This window comes from Neofelis nebulosa, chromosome 7 (genome assembly GCF_028018385.1).
Source record: "Neofelis nebulosa isolate mNeoNeb1 chromosome 7, mNeoNeb1.pri, whole genome shotgun sequence".
Lineage (NCBI taxonomy): Eukaryota > Metazoa > Chordata > Mammalia > Carnivora > Felidae > Neofelis > Neofelis nebulosa.
The window spans coordinates 63,614,984-63,626,010 of record NC_080788.1 but is presented as its reverse complement, the minus strand read 5'-3'; the positions used below and the strand labels follow the sequence as shown (position 1 = coordinate 63,626,010).

The 11,027-nt window shown below is 47.7% G+C and overlaps 1 long non-coding RNA gene across 1 annotated transcript; it reads left to right on the top strand.

Moving 5' to 3' along the window:
• The first annotated feature begins 964 nt into the window (after window positions 1–964).
• On the top strand, window positions 965–10,397 carry LOC131516765 (uncharacterized). Its single transcript, XR_009264225.1, has 3 exons — window positions 965–1,143; window positions 9,996–10,050; window positions 10,278–10,397. It is a non-coding gene; the product is annotated as an uncharacterized LOC131516765 (long non-coding RNA).
• Window positions 10,398–11,027: the final 630 nt, after the last annotated feature.

Sequence of the window (11,027 nt, the reverse complement as noted above, 5' to 3'; positions counted from 1 at the left end):
TGCCCCAGAAAACCTAGTGCAGTGCTCAGGAAAGTGTACACAGTTCATGTCACTCCTGTGTCCCTGTTCTCCCTCTTTCCTCCCGATTACAATGAGTCCACAGGACCTGGGAGGGAGAGGTGCCATGCCAGATACAACCGCTCACTGCAGAACAGCCTGCCGGGCCCAAGGATAAGCCCAGAGCTTCAACTCTTCCTTTGAAGGTCAGCACTGAAGCCATCCAGAGACAAACTGGGCACCGTCCCTGAATCTGGGGACAGGACTAAGTAGGTAAGACTGTGAGCAGGTCAGGAGACAAGGTGAACAGTAAGCCCAGAGCGAGCAGGAACACGCTCTGAAAATTGAAATCCCCAAAAGATTAGAGAGGGCTGGTTTCCAGGGAGGACCTTGGAGAAGGCTCAAATGGCAGAGGGATGTATGTTGAGGCTCTGGAGAAAGGGGGAAGGCACCCTGAGGCAGGAGAAGGCCAGAGCTGCAAATGAGGGCAGTCAGCAAAAATTACGTCTTGCCCCTTAAAAGGGAAGAGGAGTGAGGGTGGAAATTTCCACTAAGAAAGATTGTCAAGATGCTGGGTAAAAGTGAAAGGGGAAAGATATACCCAGGGCAGGAAAATCACACCATCAGAATCAAAGTGATTAACTCTGAGCTTAGTGATAAGAGAAGGAAGAGAATCAAGTAAGTGGTGAAATTTTAACCACCTTAGTCAATCATGTGACCCAACAGTACCTGGGATTTTCCCTGCAGAATTAAGGCAGATGGACTCGGAATACTGTTTGTAGCCACAGATGGTTGGTTAGCTGTGCGCCAATTACGCAATTACGCGCCCTTCCTTAGGGTGCAGGTGATGCTGGGAAGTGCCCATCCCCAGGCAGGGACTATATTCCCAAGTTCCCCTTGCAGTAAGGGTGGGACCATGTGACTAGTACTCACTAATGGAAATGATGGAGGTGGCATGTATCACTTCCAAATAGACGTGGCTAAGAAGCAGATGTTCCTTCTCGACCCACCCTCTTTTTCCCCATCTGTAATGGCTTTGAAGGTATGTGCTGAAGTGGACCAAGTGACAAAATGGAAGGAACCCGGATCCCTGAATCACCATGGTGAAAGCCACCCACCAAACATCCACACTAGACGGCTGTGCAAGTGAGAAAGAAACTTTTTTATGTTAAACCTTTGAGATTTGGGGGCTTATCTAATATAGCAGTTAGCATTCCTTCCATCTCCCAGAAATTGCACTTATAAGAAAGTTTCCTGGCGTTGCTGGAGGGCTCAGTCGGTTGAGCATTTGACTCTCCATCTCGTCTCAGGTCTTGATCTCAGGGTTGTGAGTTTGAGCCCCACACTGGGCTCCCTGCTGGGCATGAAACCTACTTAAAGAAAGAAAAGAAAAAAGAACGTTTCCTAAAAAAATCATCAGAGATGCAAAGATTTATACAGCCAAAGAACAATAACCAAAACCATAGTTGGTTAGAATCACAGTGAATGCCGTACAGACCTCTGAAGTACGGGGATGCAAAGTGGCTGGCAGCAGAGTGAAAATAAACCAGGCACTTGCACAGTAGTGCAAATATTAATTGTTGTGGTGGGAATAAGGAAGAGCAACAGAGAAGACAATCAAAAAACTGATCAACAAGCCCTGTGTTTAACACGTGTATAAACCGAACCATCTGTACAAACATTTTGGCAGAGGTTGGTGAATAGATCCTGGCATGGCAATACTTTGTTAATTGTGATTAGGGATAATCAGCATTGTTTCCTAAGAAATCCTTTGACATTTGATTAAGTTGCCACAGTCTCTTTCACCTTTTCTGTCTAGGTTTCTCCAGCCGAGTACCCTAATGTTAGTATTTTCATAAATCTGAAGACTTTTCTTTTCCTTTTCATAAGTGATCCTTCTCACCATCCTGTCTGGCCCCAGGCAGTGATGGTAATACTGGGAGAGTAAGTACTAATACTAGAAGTTATGTTTAAAATATGTTATATTGGGGCGCCTGGGTGGCTCAGTCGGTTAAGCGTCCGACTTCGGCTCAGGTCACGATCTCGCGGTCCGTGAGTTCGAGCCCCACGTCGGGCTCTGGGCTGGTGGCTCGGAGCCTGGAGCCTGTTTCCGATTCTGTGTCTCCCTCTCTCTCTGCCCCTCCCCCGTTCATGCTCTGTCTCTCTCTGTCCCAAAAATAAATAAACTTAAAAAAAAATTTTTTTTTTAATAAAAAAAAATAAAATAAATAAAAAAATAAAATATGTTATATTGGGGGGCGCCTGGGTGGCTCAGTCGGTTAAATATCTGGCTCTTGATTTTGGCTCAGGTCATGGGATCTTAAGATACTGCTTAAGATTCTCTCTGCCTCTGCCCCTCTTACTCTCTTAAATACATACATACATACATACTATATTTGTATTTTCCTTATACTTTCAAATTACTTTCTCATACACTTTCACTAGTTTGCAGATTAGAATCTCCACCTCAAAAATGGTAACTTTTGGAATGGCGACTCTCACATATACCAGAGTTGACTTTCAAGTTTCTTTCACTTAAAAAACATTTTTTTTAACGTTTATTTATTATTGAGAGACAGAGAGACACAGAGCATGAGCATGGGAGGGGCAGAAAAGAAGGAGAGACACAGAATCCAAAGCAGCCTCCTGGCTCTGAGCTGTCAGCACAGAGTCGACGTGGGGCTTGAACTCGTAAACTGCTAGATCATGCCCTGAGCCGAAGTTGGATGCTTAACTGACTGAGCCACCCAGGCGCCCCATCAAGTTTCTTTCATTTAATTTCAATTTTTTTGTTTTTGAGAGAGAGAGAGAGAGAGAGAGAGAGAGAGAGAGGTGGGGGGAGTATCCGCATGAGCACAAGGAGGGGAGGGGCAGAGGGCGAGGGAGAGAGAATCTTAAGCAGGTTCCATGCCCTGCGCGGTGCCCAACTGGAGATCATGGCCTGAGCTGAAATCAAGAGTCTGATGCTTGGGGCGCCTGGGTGGCGCAGTCGGTTGAGCGTCCGACTTCAGCCAGGTCACGATCTCGCGGTCTGTGAGTTCGAGCCCCGCGTCAGGCTCTGGGCTGATGGCTCGGAGCCTGGAGCCTGTTTCCGATTCTGTGTCTCTCTCTCTCTCTGCCCCTCCCCTGTTCATGCTCTGTCTCTCTCTGTCCCAAAAAAAAAAAAAAAAAAAAAAAAAAAAAAAAAAAAAGAGTCTGATGCTTAACCTACTGAGCCACCCAGGCGCCCCTCATTTTATTCATTTTTGTAAATAGTGATCTCCAGTATGGGAAGACAATGAAAAAAGAAAAAGAAAAGAGAAAATTGTTCTCACTGGTAACTACGTTAGCCAGGATAGGGCAGGGTATATTGCAGTAACTAAGTAACTCAGAAATTCCAATGGACAACAGAGAAGTTTATTTCTGTCTTATACTGGGTGTTCATTCCAAGCCCCCAAGTGGGCTAGGGGCTCCACTCCACATAGTCCTCAGAGGCCCGGGGTGACAGGTTGTACCATGTTATAGCTATACTATCTGGAATAAGATCGCTGGATGTGGAAGAGAGAATAAAGAATGGCACGAGGGCATTTTCTGCCCCAGCTTGGAGGTGACACACATCATTTTTGCTTATATTTCACTGCTCATTCATATTTCATTGTCATGGGCCCACCTAACATGCAGGACTCAATACAGTGTTTCCTGAGCACCCCTGTCTCTGCCCGTAGTTACCCCTTCTCTGTAACTGTCCACCATTTCCTCCTGTCCGTTTTGCTACTTATCTTTGCATATGTACAATAATGTAACTTTCTGAGAGTGCGTCAGGAAGGTTCGGGATAGCAAATACGTGCTGTCATTTCCTCCTCCCTGTGCCCGGCAGACATGGCTCATTGGTCATGGCTCTCTTTTCTGCTAAGCCTAGATGTAGCATGAGAATCCTTCTTAACACAGCTGGCTGCCAGTTTCTCAGTATCATCACTATGAATGAAATTTATTTGCCATTCCTGCCGAGATAATTTCACTGGCACCCCTCCCCCACCCCCAAGGACGTGGAATGGGCTTGCTTGGCTCCACCCCCCTCCACGACCTAATCTGGAGTCTCCAATGTTACCAGCACTCTCCGGCACTGGTATTTTCCCTTCAGCTTCCACCACTTTGATCAGAGTAAGAACAATCAAAGGAAACTTGACTTCCTTCGCAGCTAACATGGGCTACCGCATAGACTGAAAGAAAGGAATCTCTAGGGGAAAACAGAAATGCAAGTGCTTCTGACCCACAACTTTAAAATGGATCAATCCAGACCTCCTCTCCAGAAGCCTCCATAGTTTCACAGGTTACTCCCCTAAACCAAGGAAGGGAATCTTTCTTTCATATCTTTGGTGATATGGAGCAAAGAGAATATCCTTCATAAAAATATCCTTCTTAAGGGTTAAACAAAGTAGGATCTCAAAAAGAAAATCTAGACTGTCTTTCCCCTCAGCCGTGAAAACTCTGCTCACATTTTCTGTTTATTTCGAGCTGTATCCTGAGCCCCCGAGGTCTCTGGGAAGAGACGCTTTAGAAAACAGAGGAGCTGGGGCAGGCAGCTGGCTTCCTTGTGTTTTTTTTTCCTCTAAGTCATTTCCCAAAACTTCTCAAAGTCCTCACGTTATACAAAGTGAAGATTTGTCCTCTCACACCAATAGTCAAGAAGTCTCTCCCGACAGAAGTTTTCACTACTGTTGCTGTTTGCCATTGGCTCAGCAGACGTAAACAGGGTCATCTGGGGCCAAAGAGGGTGGGTGTTTAGTTTTAAAGCTCTGGGGTTAAGAGTGAAAGCATGTGACTCCAGCCTGGCCAGAAACAGAGAAGTCTTTGTGTGCGGGGAGGGAGCGATTGGCAGTCCTGAGGCTACACACAGGGGGAGCGGGAAAGAGCGCTGACACAGGTTTCAAGGGTCTGAGAGGAGACCACTGGAGGGAGGCTCCCTCTTTGTGTCAGGCTCTGAGGCTTCCTAGGGGAGCTTCTCTCCCTGCCTCATGGTAGAACAGAGAACTTCAACAGAAACTGGAGTTTCTGTGGCTTGCAAAGGGACACCCATGCTCCTGTTGGGATGAGACAGGCCGAAGCCACTGGAAGCAAGAGCAATGTCCGAGGAGGCGTTTTTGATAGATTACCCAATAGAACTTCCCCGGAGTCCTCACATCTAAACAAGGCAGGCTGTTCCTGTGCCCATGCCCCTCAAAGCCCCTCCCCTTCCCATCCCGGATGGCTGGGGTGAGCAGGAGAAGAGAACCAGGGCAGCCTAGACCACATCTCCCTCTCATGGCCCCTTTTCAGGAAGGGGAGGGTTGTGGCTGGCAGAGCACTGCCAGAGGGAAACTGGCAGGCTGCTGACTCAGTCCACCCTGGCTGCACCCTCAGGCACCAGCAGCCATTGGCAGCATCATTGGCACCAAGGTGCTGGGGACCCACGGACATTTAGTGAGCTTGGGCTCTGCTCGCGGCCAACACTGAGCAAGGCAGGTGGCCCCCAGCCTGGTCCACCGTGCCACACTACTCATGGCCCACCTGGCACAGTGTCAGGGTGCACTTTCCCCTATCCTGCCCCGGCCCAGAAATTGCTGCTTCAAATCTTACTGAAGTGAGCAAGGCAATTTTCTTGAAAGTCGGCTGGATCTGGGGCACCTGGGTGGCTCGGTTTAGCATCCGACTTCGGCTCAGGTCATGATCTTACAGTTCGTGGGTTTGAGCCCCGCGTCGGGCTCTGTGCTGACAGCTCAGAGCCTGGAGCCTGCTTCTGATTCTGTGTCTCCTTCTCTCTGTGCCCCTCCCCCAGTCACACTTTGTCTCTCTCTCTCTCAAAAATGAATACACATTAAAAAATTGAAAGAAAAAAAAAAAGTCGGCAGAATCTGACTTCCAGACTTTGGCTGGGGGAGGAAAAGGAAACAAAGCTGATTTTGCCACCCACAGCTTGGGCCCGTGGGAGTTCAGAAATAAATATGGCGGTGGATGGCCTATCTTGTTGAACACCACAGTGGTACTCAGCTCATTCCTCCGGTTGTTATTCCACTCTCCTTCCTTCCACAAAGATCTCTGACCACCTTGCAAATGTCAAGGTGTTCGCTGGATAGTGAGGATATTGCGGTGAATGAGACAGACCAGTTCCTGCCACCAGGAGCCTTTAATCTATCTAGACATGCACAGAGCCATTCACATACCAATGCCCACTGGGAGTCAAGAAAATGGTGATGGTGTTAACAGGTTAACGGTGATTGCCAGTGGCACAAGGTGGTCCTAATGGTATGAAATCCAGTCTTCCAGGTGGATTTCATTTCTCCAGTCCATGAAATGCCACCGGCTCTTCTCTACGTTTCAAGGAGAGAATCGCTGAAGTCATGTGTCTGAAATGGCAACAAGCAGCTGCATATTGAAGTAGCACCAAACCCTAGTGCTCAGGCAAGGGGTTCGCTGGCCCAAGGTGCCATCTATCAGATTTGGGGGCTAATGGGTTTTTGTGTGGTTGCAATTTAAAACAGTACCCAGCCCACTTGAGTGTGTATGTGTGTGTGTGTGCGTGTGTGTGTGTGTGTACAGTATCTAGGGAGTTTATACCCCATGCTCAAGGGCACTTGGCAAATGTAATGATGTGTTAGAAATGAGGTTGCCACCAGGCACTGAACCCTCACCACTTCAAAGATGGAATCACTGAGCAGAACCCTGGGCTCACTCAGGTGAAAAGCAAGAACCTTTTATCTGGGGCATAGAGAGCTCTCAGGCCTTTGCCCTTGACAGCTTCTGGGTGTCCCACAGCCACAGGCCATGTTCTCCTTCACCTTCAATGTCTGATTGCTTCCTACCAGCTCATTCAGCATGAACATCTGAGTCAGAAGCCCCTTTCCTCCCTGAGTTTATGGAAAGGCACGCAGGCCCACTGCCCTCCTTCAAGCTGGATAAGCTAGAAGGGTTGCAAAGAAATGGTGGCCACGGACACCCTGTCCGGGCTGGGGTTGTGGCCTCCAAAAGGCCAGCCCGTTGTCACAGCTTTAGTCTCCGAGTGTGCTGTTGGAGAAGGGTGCATCTCGGAAACCAAGAATGCGGCACAATAAATATGAGTGCCTCCAGGAATTGCCCTGCCCTCCTTCACAATGCTCCCGAGGGTGAAAGGTACATGAGGTAGAGGTGACTTCTTGTGTTATGAGCAAAGTCAGGAACAGAATGAGGAAAGGGCTCATTTGGTTTCTAAGCTTCTGCAGTACTTGTTCCTTTGATTTTCCTTTGCAGTGCAACGATAGTCCTTAAACCCGGGGACCAAGTGACAGCTAAAGAGACTCGGTAAATCTCCCGAAATCTTAATTTCTTGGGTCCGTATATTCTGTGCCATCGCCCAAGGAGAAGATTCCTATATAGTTTCAGCAGAATCTCAAGAGAGTTCAAGATCCAACAAAGAAACTGCTGAGTAACATGCTGGAGGGGTCATAGATACACAGTCTGGGCCTACCCCAAGTTATAGATGAGGACACCAAGGACCAGAGGGGTGAATGTCCTTGCCCAAAGTTATTCAGGCAGTTACGGACAGAAACAGCTTACAAATCCAGTCTACTTAAACCTAGTCAGGTAGTGTTTCCATTGCTTCATAGCAACTGGGTTTCTTTTAAGATATAATTTTTTTTTTACTTAAAAAAATTTTGTTTAATGTTTATTTATTTTTGAGAGACAGAGACAGAGAGTGAGCAGGGGAGGGGCAGAGAAAGAGAGAAAGACACAGAATCTGAAGAGGCTCCAGGCTTTGAGCTGTCAGCACAGAGCCCGATGTGGGGCTCGAACTCATGAACCATGAGATCATGACTGAGCCACCCAGGTGCCCCTAAGATATAATTTTGAGGGCAGGGATCACGTGGCCTGTTTCTTTTGAATCTGTGCATGGGCTTGGAGTGGGGTCCCACTCATGGTGAGGGGCTCAGACAGTACTGTGGAGTCACTTAACGGACCTTGTCTTCTCTCATGAGTAGGACTTGACATTACTTCATATGCTAGTGACAGACCCACCTGCAGGTAGCATGGAACCGGGGGCCTTTGAACGGCAGCAAAAGCAGCAGACAGACAGGACACCACATATATCACTTACTCTTTAGGGTAATTCCCATTGCAATTCTAATTCCACATTGAGCCTGTCCAGTTAGGTGGGCAAAAATGTCTGCTAGGAAGTAGGGAAATGAGGGCAGCGTGGCTGGGTTGAATGGTCCGATTGAGTCTCATTTTCCACAGGAACTGGTTCTAAAAGCAAAAAACACACAAAGTAGAAAATGCCCTTGGAAACCCATTCAGACACCCATGAAGGACAACAAGCAGACACATCATTTCTCGGGAAATTCCAGACAGCCCGCTTTTCCTTCAGGTTGGAAGCGAGTTCTGTTGCCTCAGTTTGAGCAATGGAGGAAACCATTGACATTTAGGGCTATCCTGGACCAGAAAATTTTACCTTGGAGTATGATAAGATGCTGGTGTGATATGAGGCCAGGAAAGGGCTGTCATGCACGTGCCCATGTCACACTCACTCCAGGCACATGTTCACTGAGTAGAGGGCAGGAGACCCATCTGGAGCCCTATATCACTACATCCATTTCTCTTGCTCTCCCCACCTCCACCAGGGCTTGTACAGTTGACTTCATGTAAATTAAGTGGTGCCCCAAAGGGGCGCCTGGGTGGCTCAGTCGGTTAAGCGTCTGACTTCATCTCGGGTCACGATCTCATGGCTTGTGAGTTCGAGCCCCACGTCGGGCTCTGTGCTGACAGCTCAGAGCCGGGAGCCTGCCTCAGATTCTGTGTCTCCCTCTCTCTGCCCTTCCCCTGTTCGCACTCTGTCTCTCTCTCTCAAAAAAAAAAAAAAAAAAACATTAAAAAAAATTTAAATGGGTGCCACAGAATTCAGGAATCCCCACCTTAATAATAGCTTCTCAACACACTGCCACCCCACCTCAGGCTGCACTCCTGAATCCCTGACAGGAGGGAATAATTTCACAGAAACCGTGAAATTACAAATGCCTGTGGTGTTAACACTGGTAAATTTCAGGATAGTTGGTTGCGCTGAATACAAATACAGACTGCTATTACAAGGGAGTAGCTGGAGAGGCAGGCCAGGGAACGTGGACTTGATCCAGTAGGGCAAGTTTTCCAGTAGGGGGTAATGGAACTGGGTCTGTCTTTCAGAAAGGTCCCCTGGGCAAACCACAAGAGACTCTTTTTTTTTTTTTTAATTTTTTTTTTTAACGTTTATTTATTTTTGAGACAGAGAGAGACAGAGCATGAACGGGGGAGGGCCAGAGAGAGGGAGACACAGAATCTGAAACAGGCTCCAGGCTCTGAGCTGTCAGCACAGAGCCTGACGAGGGGCTCGAACTCACAGACCGTGAGATCATGACTTGACTTAACCGACTGAGCCACCCAGGGCCCCCTCCCCCCACACAAGAGACTCTTAAAGACAGAACAAACTAACAGTTGATGGAGGGTGGGGGTGGGGGAAGGGCTGAATGGGTGAAGGGTATTAAGGAGGGTACTTGCTGTGATGAGCACTGGGTGTTGCATGTAAGTGATGAATCACTGAATTCTCCTGAAAACAATATTGCACTGCATGTTAACTAACTTGAATTTAAAAGGAAGGAAGGAAGGAAGGAAGGAAGGAAGGAAGGAAGGAAGGAAGGAAGGAAGGGAGGGAGATCCCTTGGCAGCACGGAAGGATGGAGGGATGCAACCAGAAAAGAGACCAGTTAGGGAACTCTGCAGTTGTCTAGACAGACATATATTAAGACGATGTGGCAGAGATAGTAAGAAAATTGGTGCCAGAGGCTGAGCAAGAATGCTCAGAGCTTATTGATCAGCTGCCTACAGATAATAATAAAAGGAATAATATTATCAATAATATTAACAGCTAACATTTATAGAAAACCTAGTATGTACCAAGCACTTTCATAAGCCTCTTATATGTATTCCCATGTTTAATGCTCACAACAACCTTATGCAGTACTATTCTCATTTTACAGATGAGGAAACTGAGGCACAGAAAGACTCTATGACCTGCCCAATGCCACTTAGCTGGTACGCAGCAGGGCCTGAGTTCAAACTTGGGCACCTGTGCCTTTAACATCTCCTGGGACTTCTTCTGGAGGGATCGGTGGGAGAAAGGGAGGGAGAGGCGGGGACAAGGGTGAGCTCTCAGGTTTCCGGCCTGGACAACTGAGGGCAGCCTTACCCAAAGTAGCAGCAGATGACTTGAAAGACATTACCATCACCAATCACCTACTAATTCCCTGTGTTCCCCATAGGAGCTGCTTAACAGGCTCGACTATAACCCAGCACGTGAAATGTACAATAACATCCGGATGTGGCACCAGGCCCCGCTTCTACCACACTCCAGCAAAAATAAACCTCTCCATCCAAATATAGAGCGGTCAGAAGTGCCATGTTTTACAGGATAAGAGGCAGTTATTTGGCATTAAAAATAGACAAGCTTTAGCTTCCCTGCAAATCTGGGCAAGGGCACTGCAATTTCCAAATGGAAACCTAGATGGATAGGGGAGGCCCCCCTCCAACTAACTCAGCTACTTAAAAAGCCCACAATGAAACTTACATCCCCTTTCTGGGCCTCAGTTTACTCATCCATAAAATGAAGAGGTAAAGCAAAACAACTGATGGGACTTCTAGCTCCCACGCTCTATGAGAGTACTAACTGGAGTCCAAAGCTGGCCCTCAGAGAGCTGAAGGTCTCCTAAATCATGGGGACCCTGTGTGCAGATAAGGCGTGACCTTGGCTGTGACCTTGGGCTTACAGCTTTCTGCAGATAGGACCAAAAGTAGTTCTCCCCCCCCCCCCCCCCCGGGGATTTTCAGAATTCTGTCAAGGGCCTTAAATTACCCTTTGGAGTCAGACACATTGTTAAGCCCCAAAGAAAGGCAAGCCAGAAGTCCTCCCTACAACTAGCATAACTGCTGAGATGCTACCTTGATAAAAGGAAACCAAAGCCCAGCTTGACACCAGAGGGGAGAGCTGAGAAGAGGGTCTGCCAGGGCATTAT